General features: G+C 44.7%; 1 pseudogene across 1 annotated transcript; it reads left to right on the plus strand.

The window, feature by feature from the left end:
- Positions 1-6,254: 6,254 nt before the first annotated feature.
- Positions 6,255-9,911, plus strand: LOC123185839 (polygalacturonase ADPG1-like; annotated as a pseudogene). Its single transcript, XR_006493508.1, has 8 exons — positions 6,255-6,476; positions 7,693-7,842; positions 8,188-8,349; positions 8,592-8,640; positions 8,719-9,008; positions 9,107-9,215; positions 9,286-9,399; positions 9,503-9,911. The product of XR_006493508.1 is annotated as a polygalacturonase ADPG1-like (transcript).
- The last annotated feature ends 5,623 nt before the right edge of the window (positions 9,912-15,534 follow it).

Here is a 15,534-nt window from a genome sequence, read left to right on the forward strand (position 1 = left end):
CTATCCAGATGGGAGGATAGTTTGGATGTCTAAGGATACCAGGTACAAGTCCACAGTTGATCAGTGGGCCAAGCTAACCAATGCCCTAGAGGAACATGAAGATGACTTGGATGTGTATGCCACCATGAAGAAAGACCGCAACTCAATGGCAAACATGTACAAGGAGATCCCTGATAAGGCTTTAGAAACTCACAAGCTTGGATCTGTGCATTTCTTGTTGTCTGGTATGCCTACAATCAGCTGGATCTTAAGGCACACATTGCTACCCAAGTAAGGAGATCACAAGATGATTAGAGGACACTCCATCAACATGCTGCAAAATTTTGATGTTCCCCAAAAATTCAAAGTTATGATCTTGATTGTAGAAACGATCAAAATGACTGTTGCTAATCAAAAGAGGAGTTGTGGGTATGCCCCACACATTCAGGAGCTCATCAACTCTAAGATGGGCATAGGGATTTACTTGCTGGACAAGGAGCATCTACCTCTACATCCTGAATTTGAAGACAACACAATAGTGATGAATGAGGAAGAACCATCATTAGCTCAAGTCCAGGAGAAGAGAGCCAAGGAAAAGGCTGAGAAAGCTGCCCAGATGCCAAGTGTTGAAGAGGCATCTCGAGTCTTCCTGAAGAGCAAGCAAGATTAGTTAGGCTATCTGATTCAAGCTACACTGAGGATTGAGAAGGGCTTGGCCACCCTGAATCAGAATCAGGAGAGCCTGGAGAGGATTGTGGAAACAAAATTCTATGATCTTGATCTGAAGGTGACTGAGATTCAGACTGCAGTTGAGCAGCTTCAGGAGGAAGCAGAGGAGAGGAGAGGAAAAGCAACCAATGATGCTTTTAAGCATGTGCGACGAGGTCCAAGGTCTGCTACAGTGCCAGTCTCAGATGCTAGTGCTTCAGTGTCAGCACCAGCAGCTACAGCTCCAGTGCCACCTACAGCACCCACTCCATCAGCTTCAACTACTTCATCGGAAGCCTTCGTCCTTGGAGTTCTATCTACACCACCTCCCGAAGACCAAGCCTGATAGACATATAGCACTATGCATTTTCAAACTTTTTGGTAACTTGTTGCCAAAGGGGGAGAAATATGTATAGATCATAGGCTTCAAGAGAGAGTGTCTTTCTTTTTGTCTCTCTTGCTATTTTGGTTGAACTACTTTATTGTGTGCTTGTGTGAGATACTTTATGTCCTTGTGAGATACTTATATGATCATGTGGTTGATCATATGCTACCTTAATGTTTGGTTGAATGATGCTATCCTTTATATTCCATATAGGATCATTCACTTGCTTGGTGATGAGTGCATGCTTTTAATTTCTACCATTTTGAGCGCTCGACCAAGATGTATGTGACATGGAAGAGTAACCCATGATCCTAATCGATTGTGCATTTGCATTCAAAAGCAAATTTTAAATAATGCACAAATTTAGGGGGAGCTCCTTCTTATCACATACTTCTCAAAGCAATGATGTTTTTCAATCTTATAATCATTTGTCGAACCTTTGATCTATACGTTGTCATCAATTACCAAAAAGGGGGAGATTTAAAGTGCAACTATCCCTGGGTGGTTTTGGTAATTCCTAACAACATATAGCTCATTGAGATAATGCTACTTGAAGATAAATATTTCAGGAAAAGCTTAATGATTGGCATGGCATGGATTAGAAAGTGGACCCCTAGAAATGCTAAGGACAAAAGGATTGGCTCAAGCTCAAAGCACAAGACTCTACATTCCATTTTTAGTGATCCAAGATCACATTGAGTCCATAGGAAAAGCCAATACTATTAAGAGGGGGTTGATGACCCACAAGTATAGGGGATCTATCGTAGTCCTTTAGATAAGTAAGAGTATCGAACCCAACGAGGAGCAGAACAAAATGATAAGCGGTTTTCAGCAAGGTACTCTCTGCAAGCACTGAAATTATAGGTAACAGATAATTTTGTGATAAGATAATTGGTAAAGAGCAACAAGTAACAAAAGTAAATAAAGTGCAGCAAGGTGGCCCAATCCCTTTTGTAGCAAAGGACAAGCCTGGAAAAATTCTTATATAGAGAAAAGCGCTCCCGAGGACACATGGGAATTATTGTCAAGCTAGTTTTCATCACGTTCATATGATTCGCGTTCGGTACTTTGATAATTTGGTATGTGGGTGGACCGGTGCTTGGGTACTGTCCTTACTTGGACAAGCATCCCACTTATTATTAACCTCTATTGCAAGCATCCGCAACTACAACAAAAGTATTAAGGTAAACCTAACCATAGCATGAAACATATGGATCCAAATCAGCCCCTTACAAAGCAACGCATAAACTATGGTTTAAGCTTTTGTCACTCTAGCAACCCATCATCTACTTATTACTTCCCAATGCCTTCCTATAGGACCAAATAAAGGTGAAGTATCATGTAGTCGACGTTCACATAACACCACTAGAGGAGAGACAACATACATCTCATCAAAATATCGAACGAATACCAAATTCACATGACTACTAATAGCAAGACTTCTCCCATGTCCTCAGGAACAAACGTAACTACTCACAAAGCATATTCATGTTCATAATCAGAGTTGTATTAATATGCATATAGGATCTGAACATATGATCTTCCGCCAAATAAACCAACTAGCATCAACTACAAGGAGTAATCAACACTACTAGCAACCTACAGGTACCAATCCTAGACTTAGAGACAATAATTGGACACAAGAGATGAACTAGGGTTTGAGAGGAGATGGTGCTGGTGAAGATGTTGATGGAGATTGCCCTCTCCAGATGAGAGGAGCGTTGGTGATGACGATGGCGATGATTTCCCCCTCCCGGAGGGAAGTTTCCCCAGCAGAAGAGCTCCACCGGAGCCCTAGATTGATTCTGCCAAGGTTCCGCCTCGTGGCGGTGGAGTCTCGTCCCTAAAGCTGGCTTATGATTTTTTTCTCATTGAAAGACTTCATATAGCAGAAGATGGGCATCGGAGGGCCACCAGGGGGCCCACGAGGCAGGGGGCGCGCCCAGGGGGTAGGGCGCGCCCCCACCCTCGTGGGCAGGGTGTGGCCCCCCTTCGGAACTTCTTGCGCTCAATATTTTTTATATATTCTGAAAATGACTTCCATGAAGTTTTAGGACTTTTGGAGCTGTGCAGAATAGGTCTCTAATATTTGCTCCTTTTCCAGCCCAGAATCCCAGCTGCCGGCATTCTCCCTCTTTATGTAAACCTTGTAAAATAAGAGAGAATAGGCATAAGTATTGTGACATAATGTGTAATAAGAGCCCATAATGCAATAAATATCGATATAAAAGCATGATGCAAAATGGACGTATCAAGGGTGAGGTGTTGCTTAATGAGGTTCTTGCTCAAAGTGCTTAGTGATATGCTCCACAACCCTCAACCACTTTCTCATATCCAAATATATCCCAAACCAAAAGTCAAACTCGGCCCCACCGATTTGATCTATCCAGTGCCACCGAGTTCACTTGAGATAGCCACCGCCACAAACCATACTCTTTTCGGTCCTACCGATAGGGATCTCGGTCTCACCGAGATGGGATTGTAATATCTCTGTTTCCCTTTGTAACGTTTCGGTCCAACCGAGATGAGCGATCGGTCCCACTGAGATTGCAATGCAAACTCTCTGTTTCCTTTCATAACGTTTCTGTCCTACCGAAAGAGCGAATCGGTCCCACCAATATTGCCTGACCAACTCTTTGGTTAGTCTATTACCAAAATCGGTCTCACCGAGTTTGTGTAATTGGTCTCACCGAGATTACGTTATGTCCTAACCCTAATGATATCGGTCCCACCGAGTTGACATGCCGGTCCCACCGAAAACCCTAACGGTCACATTATGAACTAAATCGGTCTGACCAAGTTGTATGATTCGGTCCCACCGAGTTTGGTGATTTGTGTGTAACGATTAGATTTTGTGTGGAGGCTATATATACCCCTCCACCAACTCTTCATTCGTGGAGAGAGCCATCAGAACATGCCTACACTGCCAACATACATTTTCTGAGAGAGAACCACCTACACTTGTGTTGAGGTCAAGATACTTCATTCCAACCACATAAATCTTGATCTCTAGCCTTCCCCAAGTTGCTTTCCACTCAAATCATCTTTCCACCAAATCCTATCCTATGAGAGAGAGTTGTGTGTTGGGGAGACTATCATTTGAAGCACAAGAGCAAGGAGTTCATCATCAACACACCATTTGTTACCTCTTGGAGAGTGGTGTCTCCTAGATTGGTTAGGTGTCACTTGGGAGCCTCCGTCAAGATTGGTGAGTTGAACCAAGGAGTTTGTATGGGCAAGGAGATCGCCTATCTCATGAAGATCTACCCTAGTGAGGCAAGTCCTTCATGGGCGATGGCCATGGTGGGATATACAAGGTTGCTTCTTCATGGAACCTTAGTGGGTGGAGCCCTCCATGGACTCGCGCAACTGTTACCCTTCGTGGGTTGAAGTCTCCATCAACGTGGATGTACGATAGCACCACCTATCGGAACCACACCAAAAATCTCCGTGTCTACATTGCGTTTGCTCCCTCCAAACTCCTCACTTTACCTTCATATGCAATTGTTTTACATTCCGCTGCTATACTCTTAGAATTGCATGTGTAGGTTGTTTGCTGACTTGTGCTAAGTTGCTAAAATGTGCCAAGAATTAAAATTGGAAAAAGCTAGATTTTTATTTGGTCAAGTAGTCTAATCACCCCCCCCCCCTCTAGACATACTTTCGATCCTACAATCCACCTTATGATCTCGGCAATGGTCACTTTGTTTGGTTCATACCTCATGATCAAGGCATTAATCACAGAGCTACTCAAGGTTTTTGTCGTGGTTGGATTATGTTGCTAGGGATACCTTTTGATTATCGTACAACTCAGTATATTTCAGATGCAATTAGAACTTTTGGTCATTTTCATCTGTGGCATCAGGAGGATCCTAGGATGGTTAGGACGTTGGTCTATGCTTCCTTCCCCTGCCTTGAGAAAGTTCCTAGAGATGTAGTGTATCGCAAATATGCTGATTTTGGTGCTACTCGTATATCTTGGACTGCTCCAGTTTATGTTCTTTCTGCGGAGTTTGCTGATATTTTACCTGGAGATGAAGATCAGATGCATATGAATGGAAACCCGCACCCGATGCCTGGTAACCTGCAGTTTGACAGTACCACTTGGGCAATCTTCAACACCAAAACAAACAGTGCCACCTCTTTGTTTGTTTCAAACAAGAAATGAAGAAAAGTGGCCGCCCCCAGTTTCGACGCTTCTCGGGCGTACATATATATACCCCATAGAAAAAACATTTTAGGATCGAATAGAGCTTGCACTTGATTCCACTCAGAGACTGCAATGATAGTAGGGACTCAACAACAGTTTTGCATGTGTGGACGACCTTACGAGTCCCTACATCTATGGTACATACTAACGTGAGTAGTGCACATGCTATATATATTACTAGCCTTAGGGTTTAGAACACAACATAAGATCTTTGAGATAGACCAATCTGTATTCGATACTCCATCATCAATATAATCAAGCAGGACATAGGGTTTTATCTCTTCCAGAGGGTCCGAACCTAGGTAAATAGTGTCTACCTTGTCTCATGTTCACCATCGTTCCAAGATCCACAGCTCGGGACCCCCTACCCAAGATCTGCCGGTTTTAGTACCAACACATAGTCAATCTGAACTCCACTTCACTTCCCCCTCTGTCCACTCCACTTCTGGTACCTCCGAACGCATTCGATGACCTGCACCGAAGCAGCGCTGCCTCCGGTAGGGAATCCAGCTCCGACGACGACTGGGCAAGCCTGCTGCGCGAAGCGAAGCCCGCCAATGTGGAGGAGGTCACCCTCCGCATCACGTTGAGTAGTTCGATGGTTGACTAATGCGGATCCGGTAGTGGCGGGTTAACTTCATCAACGCCCTTCGATGCAGCGTCGGCGACATCATCGGGCATTCCCGCCCGGCGCGCAGCTCCGGCCGCTCCGCTCCTCTAGGTACGCTGCCCACCACCACCACCCTCTGCTCCGGAGGTGGTAGTCGGCCATCACTGGGTCCTCGTGCCCGCGCCAGGGCCGATGCGCACTAGGACGCCCAAGTCTGAGGCACAAGAAGATCGGCAGGAGCGGCATCGGGCTAGGGAGAGGGCAATGGCGGGGGAGGCGATGTACGCATGCCGTTCGTGCGCAAGCGCGCGATCAATCCCGAGGCCACGCTCCTCTCGTCGGTCCTCTGCTGCTATCTCACGATGGCGGAGACGAATGCGCGGAGCCTCTACCGCAAGAATGGCAAGGCGCTCCGACTCGCCATCGAGTTGTTGGAGCGCGAGGCAAACAAGGAAGCGAAGACAGCCTGCCATGCGAATGTGGAGGACCGCCTGCTCCGCAGGCTGCCGGTCGAAAGGTGCAGCTCCGACTCTGACCTGACGGACGGCTCCGCCTATAGCTACGACGACGACGCACCTCCGCACGTCGATGCCTACATGGAGGGGGGGGGGACAGCTGCATCGACGACCTGAAGGGGAAGGGGTTGGCGAGGAAATTGTGATTTCCTCCGCCCTTCCCCGTTCTATTTATATTTTATCTATTTATGTTTTATTAGTAGTTTGTAGTATGGATTTGCACTGTCCGCCGTTGAACTCCGATGAACTATGTTCCTCTTGTTCGGCAATGAAATGTTGATCCATTGAACTACGCATTGATCATGTTTTTGTGTAGCGTTGCATGATTTGAGGTTTCAGATATGAGGGACGCGGGTGTGGAAGGCAACATATAATGTCAGTGCCCGTGGATGCGCCTAGAGGCGTACGCAGGCGTTTGAGAGGCCGGATTTGCCAAGCCTGGCTGTAGATGCTCTTAATGATGTATTTAAAACAAGTCTTTTTGAAGCATTTGGTGAGAGAAAACTTACGAAATGTCCACGCTCGATGTTAAGATTAATATCAAAATTAAGATATGATTGATTTCTCTTTCATCATTAAATAAGACGCTACATCATATCTTTGACTATGAAAAGATACGCCTAACCGTAATGAGAGTATCATAACTAATAATGTATATAAGATGGTCAATTTTTATAAGATGGCACAAAATTAAATGAAAAAAAGATAGTCGAGTATCATATTATGATACCGTATCATAATAAATATATTCTATTATGTGTCATGCATCACAATAAATGAGATATGATAATAATATATGATACTATACAGTATAAAAATAATATCATACTCCCAATACAACCAGTCTACTAAGAGCGAAATTGTTTACACATTCAATTTGGAACGATTTAGCATTACATCTGCGTGATCGAACGTACATTTAGCATTACTCTGAGACTTCCGGACGCTTCTCTGGCGTACATATATATACCCCCACAGAAAAGCATTTTAGGATCGAAACAGAGCTTGGCACTTGATTCCCCTCAGAGACTGCAGCGACAGTAGGGACTTCACAACAGTTTTGCACGTGTGGACGACCTTACGAGCCCCTGCACCTATGGTACATACTAACTTGAGTAGTGCACACACTCTATATATTACTGCATTTCACAAAGTTTGCTCGAATTTATGTTCGGATTCATCCGTAGTTGACAGACTAGTAACAACCACTATGTGCTGGGGATCAATGATCAATTGACCATGCATGTGTGCCCGTGTGAGACGTGCTTACTAATTAACCTTGCAGGGTATCATCGGCATCCGCACGGCCATCCTGTTCCTCGCTGCGCTCGCGTGGTGTAGTGTGCTCGCCGCGGCCGCCGCCGGCGAGGTGGACGGCGTGTTCAACGTCAAGGACTACGGTGCTCGAGGCGACGGGGTCACCGACGACACCAAGGTACGTACGCCGCACGCGCGCGATGCCCGAGTTGCTGTTGCGCTCTCGATCGAAATGAGAGACCTACGTGACGGATGTGTGCTCATTATCTGTACTGCATGGGAAGGCGTTCGTGCACGCATGGACCGCGGCGTGCGGCGCCAGGGGCTCGTCGGCGTCGACGCTGCTCGTGCCGGCGGCCAAGTCCTTCCTCGTCGGCCCCACCAGGTTCAACGGGCCCTGCGCCTCCACCAGAATTACCGTCCAGGCACGCATGCACCGTTCGTCTTCCCTGATCTTGTCTTAGATCTAGGCCGTGGTTTGCGTGGCTTCATCTTCGTGCGGCCCTTGCTTTGACTGTCGTAGGTCATGGGCACGATTACGGCGCCGCCGGCGGGCGCATGGAGCGGGAAGAACTATTGGCTGATGTTCTACAAGGTCCACGGGCTCACGGTTACCGGCGGCAGCACCGGCTTGCTCGACGGCAGAGGCTGGACGTGGTGGCGCAACAAATGCAAAGGCTATGCTGTGAGCCCAACTCGTCTCTTGCAAGAAAGAAAGAAAATATTTTAATTCCTCATTGCATTTGTGCCTTTTGATTTATTTATCAATCTTTGTCTGAGTGAAAGTATTTAATTGTTGATCTTTTCTTTAAAACGATGCATTTATCAGTTTCCACTCACCTATTTTTTCTATATATAAGTTTTCACTCACCTATTTTTTTTCTGTACATAAGTTTTCACTCACCTATTATTGTTGTTTTCTTTCAGGACTGTGTAACCAAGGCACCGACGGTTAGTACAAACATAAGCAAGTATAGTATGTAGGTAATTAACATTCATAGATCGACGTGCATGTAACCTCATTGCGTACGTACCACCACATCGATCCATGCAGGCGTTGGTGGTCATGAGCTGCGCCGACGTGGAGCTGCGCCAATTCAGAAGCAAGGACAGCCCGCAGATGCACATCGCCGTCAGCCAGAGCAGCAAGGTCCACCTGACGCAGCTGACCATCACCGCGCCCGGGGATAGCCCCAACACCGACGGCGTGCACATCTCCCAAAGTGAAAACGTCCACGTCAGCAGATCGACCATCGGCACCGGCGACGACTGCGTCTCCATCAGCTCCAGGAGCCGATTCGTCACCGTCGACGGAATCGTGTGCGGCCCCGGCCATGGCGTAAGGTAACAAAGGTTTTCCGTCGATCTGCGTTTTCCTCTAGCATGCACTCGAAGAAGAGGAGTAAATGATGTGATGGCCGGGCTTTGTGTTTCTTGGCTAGTGTGGGGAGCCTGGGCAGGAATGGAGCGACCGCATCCGTGGAGTACATCGACGTGAAAAACGTCCACTTCATCAACACTACAAATGGGGCAAGGATCAAGACGTGGCAGGTAAACCGGCCTTCGCTTACTAACGAGCTATCTGACGCCCAGGTGATCATATTGTTTCTTCGCGCTGCAGGGTGGGAAAGGTTACGCGAAATCCATCTCCTTCACCGACATAAAGTTCACCAACGTGGACCATCCTGTGGTCATCAACCAATTCTACGTAGACCACCACCATGTCCCAAATATGGTAGTCCATGTGTTCATTAACTGTTGGACGATCTGTATACGTGTGATGTGGAGCAGCTAGTAATGATGTTTGCGCGTCTTCTGGGTGTCTTAATTTGCTGTAGGGGGCGGTGGCGTTGAGCAACATAACGTACAAGAACCTGAGGGGGACATCGAAGCACAAGACGGCCGTGGACTTCAACTGCGGCGAGAGCGGCAGCTGCACGAATATCCACGTCAACTCTGTGGCGATCACCGCTGCGGACGGCGGAAGAACCGTGTCCCGCTGCCAGAACGCGCAAGGGGACACCTCCGGATACGTCTACCCCAAGATCCCTTGCCTTAAATAATAATAGCTAGCAGGTAGAAGGCGATCTAAGTCCGCGCGTGTTTATGTGTGTGTATTTTTTGTTTTATTTTTAAAGTAAGAGAAGGGGTGGCAGTGGTATTGGGGTTGAACAGTTGCGAATGAATCTTTTTGACAGACTTCATAAATTTTCATTGCACACTGGTAGACTATGAAATTAGAATCCGGAATCAGTTGTTTATTACTCCCTCTGTCCTATAATATAAAAGCGTTTTTTTACATTAGTATAGTGTCGAAAACTCTCATATATTATGAGACGGAGGAAGCATTTGACACAACTTATGTCTGGCTATCAAAATCTGATGCATCATTAACAGAAATTCAACGCATATGTCTTGGTGAAAAGTCAACTTCGCAATCGTTGCAAGTTCAAAATCAAATCTTACTGGGTATATTCATGTGGGTTGTACCATATAACCAATCCAGAACTGCACTCTCCTGTAGTATTATGATTCAAAAGTTGCCTGGGTAGTGCTATCAAAGTTACTATTTTTCTAGAATTTCCTATTTTGCACCCATTAAAAGAAATTCATGTACGGACGGTTTATTCAATAAAAGAGATGCTAAAACCATAACGTGCACAGACAGAAGTTGAATATTTCTTTATTTTCTGTAGGCACTTGCACCCTTTTGAAATTTTTAGAAGGACATCATTTGATCAACCGGTGAAAAGAAATTTGAATTGTTTATATAGTACTCCCTCCGTTCCATATTATTTGTCGTGGTTTTAGTTCAAATTTGAACTAAAACCACGACAAGTAATTTGGAACGGAGGGAGTAGTTCTCAAACCAAAGAAGCCAAACTAATTTAGAAACTTCATGTAAGAAAAACCTATCGAAAGAAAGTCAAATTGTTTATATAATACAGTAGTTCCCACATCAAAGAAGCCAAACTTATTACGGAAGTTAATTTAAGAAAAGTAGACTTCACCGTGACTTCGAAAACATCGATGGAGAATTCTGAAACTTGCCTCGAAAAATATGTCTGAAGATCACGAATATCACGTGCAATTAGGCTACTATGTGAAATCCTACAATTACACTATACCACATGTTATTTCCCTAACATGAAAGCCGGAAGATGGCTATAAAGCTGGTGGCTGATTCAGAACTAATAACACATAAACGTTCATAGATAGAGCCGTCCGACCAAGGTGTGGACCAAGTCCTTGAGCACAAAGGAAAAAGGACATAATGCATTATGTTTTGGAAAAAGCTATGGTTCAGCCGACGGATCAAACGCACTGCATCCACAGCCTCCTAAGGCCAACACGTGTCCTTATCCATTCATTATGTACTCTCAGCCTTCCTACCCCCGACCGTAGCCATGGTTGATGCTCGTCGCTCCGGCCGATGATGCTTTTTATACTTTACGCGACAAAGACTCTGTTGCAAAAGCCGTCTCACAACATTATCTTTGTTGTATAAATTTCTTGACACAACAGATAACACCATCTTTTCAGTGAAAAATTTCTGCAATATTATTCATGTTGCAAAAGTCTTCCTGCAACATCATCTATGTTGCAAAAAACGTCCAGACAAAAATAATAATTCTGCAACACCACGACTATTGCAAAAGTCCTCCTGCAACCTCACTTGTATTGCAAAAAAAAGTTGAAGAAAAAAGTCTAAAAATTAAGGCGTAAATAACGCTTCGATGGTTTCGCAACAAATAAGCAATTGTTGCAAAGCGAGTTGCGCAACATCTACCTTGTTGCAATTCCCATCGCACCTCATTTGGTAGATCTGACGACTATTTGTGGCTCAATCCAACAATCCAGGAGGCAGAAAGATCCGCCGGCCGATGCGTAGGGTTGCCCTTATGTTTTAGTCCTGAAGCAACTATACTTTTCGTTATAGAAAGTTCAATGATTTTTTCCCTTCAGTTGACAACACCAAAAAAATATAGCGATAAAAGCCAGAAAGTATACATGGACACCATGTAAATTACTGGAATCTTATATTCTTAAGAAGTTAATCCCCACTACTACCTAGTGGTTCCCATTCTTATCTCTACTATTAAAGGGGGATCGAACGTCGTGATGGTTCAACCTCCCCTCGTGGTTCGACCACCTCGTTCGATCCCCCCGCCTCGATCACTCCTTTTCACCCCACGTCAGAAAACGCAGCGTGAAAAAGAGGAAAAATAAAACAACCATGACCCCACGAACACCCGTCCCACGATCCAATCTCCCCCGATGTAGCGCCCAAGATGCGATTCTATCCCAATCACGTGGTGAATTCATGATCACGGCACAATCGCATTTCGAGCGCATAGCAAGGTGGATATCATTACTGTTGGGGAACGTAGTATTTCAAAAAAAAATCCTACAATCATGCAAGATCTATCTAGAAGGAGCATAGCAACGAGAGGGGAGAGTGTGTCCACGTACCCTCGTAGACCGAAAGCGGAAGCATTTAGTAACGCCGTTGATGTAGTCGAACGTCTTCGCGATCCAACCAATCAAGTACCGAACGCACGCACCTCCGTGATCTGCACACGTTCAGCTCGGTGACGTCCCTCGAACTCTAGATCCAGCTGAGGCCGAGGGAGAGTTTCGTCAGCACGACGGCGTGGTGACGGTGATGATGAAGTTACCGACGCAGGGCTTCGCCTAAGCACTACGACAATATGACCGAGGTGGAAAACTATGGAGGAGGGCACCGCACACGGCTAAAAGATCAACGTGTGTGTCTATGGGGTGCCCCCTCCACCGTATATAAAGGAGTGGAGGAGGGGGCCGGCCAGCCTCATGGGGTGCGCCCCAAGGAGGGAATCCTACTCCTACTAGGAGTAGGTTCCCCCCTTTCCTAGTCCAACTAGGAGGGGAAGGAAAGGGAAGAGGGATAGAAGGAAAGGGGGGCCAGCCCCCCTCCCAATTTAGATTGGGCTTGGGGGTGCACCCCTCCACTTGGCCGTCTCCTCCTCTCTTCAACTAAAGCTCATGAAGGCCCATTAACCCCCCGAGGGGTTCCGGTACCCCCCCCCCCCGGTACTCCGGAAAATGCCCGAACTTATCCGAAACCTTTTCGGTGTCCACACATAACCTTCCAATATATCAATCTTTATGTCTTGACCATTTCGAGACTCCTCGTCATGTCTGTGATCACATCCGGGACTCCGAACAACCTTTGGTACATCAAATCATATAACTCACAATACATATCATCATCAAACGTTAAGCGTGTAGACCCTACGGGTTCGAGAACTATGTAGACATGACCGAGACTCATCTCCGGTCAATAAACAATAGCGGAACCAGGATGCTCATATTGGTTCCTACATATTCTACAAAGACCTTTATCGGTCAAACTGCATAAGAACATACGTTGTTCCCTTTGTCATCGCTATGTTACTTGTCCGAGATTCGATCGTCAGTATCATCATACCTAGTTCAATCTCATTACCGACAAGTCTCTTTACTCGTTCCGTAATGCATCATCCCATAACTAACTCATTAGTCACATTGCTTGCAAGGCTTATAGTGATGTGCATTACCGAGAGGGCCCAGAGATACCTCTACGACAATCGGAGTGACAAATCCTAATCTCGATCTATGCCAACTCAACAAACACCATCGGAGACACCTGTAGAGCATCTTTATAATCACCCAGTTACGTTGTGACAATTGATAGCACACTAAGTGTTCCTCCGGTATTCGGGAGTTGCATAATCTCATAGTCATAGGAACATGTATAAGTCATGAATAAAGCAATAGCAATAAACTAAACAATCATAGTGCTAAGCTAAAGGATGGGTCTTGTCCATCACATCATTCTCTAATGATGTGATCCCATTCATCAAATGACAACACATGTCTATGGTCGGGAAACTTAACCATCTTTGATTAACGAGCTAGTCATGTAGAGGCATAATAGGGACACTCTGTTTGTCTATGTATTGACACAGTTACTAAGTTTCCAGTTAATACAATTCTAGCATGAATAATAAACATTTATCCTGATATAAGGAAATATAGCTAACAACTTTATTATTTCCTCTAGGGCATATTTCCTTCAGTCTCCCACTTGCACTAGAGTCAATAATCTAGTTCACATCGCCATGTGATTTAACACCAATAGTTCACATCGCCATGTGAGCAACACTCAAAGGGTTTACTAGAGTCAATAATCTAGTTCACATCGCTATGTGATTAACACCCAAAGATTACTTAGGTGTGATCATGTTTTGTTTGTGAGAGAAGCTTAGTCAATGTGTCTGTCACATTCAGAGCCGTATGTATTTTGCAAATTTTCTATGTCTACAATGCTCTGCATGGAGCTACTCTAGCTAATTGATCCCACTTTCAGTATGTATCCAGATTGAGATTTAGAGTCATCCGGATCGGTGTAAAATCTTGCATCGGCGTAACTCTTTACGATGAACTCTTTATCACCTCCATAACCGAGAAATATCTTCTTAGTCTTCTAAGGATAATTTTGACCGCTGTCAAGTGATCCACTCCTAGATCAATATCGTACCCCCTTGCCAAACTCATGGCAAGGTACACAATAGGTTTGGTACACGGATAGCATACTTTATAAAACCTATGGCTGAGGCATAGGGATTGACTTTCATTCTCTTTCTATTTTCTGTCGTGGTTGTGTTTTGAGTCTTACTCAACTTTACACCTTGCAATACAGGCAATAAATCCTTCTTTGACTGTTCCATTTTGAACTACTTCGAAAACTTGTCAAGGTATGTACTCATTGAAAAAACTTTATCAAGCATCTTGATCTACATCTATAGATTTTGATGCTCAATATGTAAGCAGCTTCACCGAGGTCTTTCTTTGAAAAAATCCTTTCAAACACTCCTTTATGCTTTCCAGATAATTCTACATCATTTCAGATCAACAATATGTCATTCACATATACTTATTAGAAAGGTTGTAGTGCTCCCACTCACTTTCTTGTAAATACAGGCTTCATCAAAAGTCTGTATAAAACCATATGCTTTGATCACCTTATCTAAGCGTATATTCCTACTCTAAGATGCTTGCACCAGTCCATAAATGGATCACTGGAGCTTACACACTTTGTTAGCACCTTTCGGATTGACAAAACCTTCTGGTTGCATCATATACAACTCTTCTTTAAGAAATCCATTAAGGAATGCAGTTTTGACATCCATTTGTCCAATTTCATAAAATACAGCAATTGCTAACATGATTCGGACAGACTTTAAGCATAGATACGAGTGAGAAACTCTCATCATAGTCAACACCTTGAACTTTTCGAAAACCTTTTGCGACAATTCGAGCTTTGTAGATAGTAACACTACTATCAACGTCCGTCTTCCTCTTGAAGATCCATTTATTACGAATGGCTCACCGATCATTGGGCAAGTCAATCAAAGTCCATACTTTGTTCTCATACATGGATCCCATCTCAGATTTCATGGCCTTAAGCAATTTCACGGAATCTGGGCTCATCATCGCTTCCTCATAGTTTGTAGGTTCATCATGGTCTAGTAACATGACTTCCAGAACAGGATTACCGTACCACTCTGGTGCGGAACGTACTCTGGTTGACCTACTAGGTTCGGTAGTAACTTGATCTGAAGTTTCATGATCATCATCATTAGCTTCCTCACTAATTGGTGTAGGAATCACTGGAACTGATTTATGTGATGAACTACTTCCCAATAAGGGAGAAGGTACAATTACCTCATCAAGTTCTACTTTCCTCCCACTCACTTCTTTCGAGAGAAACTCCTTCTCTAGAAAGGATCCATTCTTAGCAACGAAAATCTTGCCTTCAGATCTGTGATAGAAGGAGTACCCAACA

The sequence above is a fragment of the Triticum aestivum genome, chromosome 2A (genome assembly GCF_018294505.1).
Source record: "Triticum aestivum cultivar Chinese Spring chromosome 2A, IWGSC CS RefSeq v2.1, whole genome shotgun sequence".
Classification (NCBI taxonomy): domain Eukaryota; kingdom Viridiplantae; phylum Streptophyta; class Magnoliopsida; order Poales; family Poaceae; genus Triticum; species Triticum aestivum.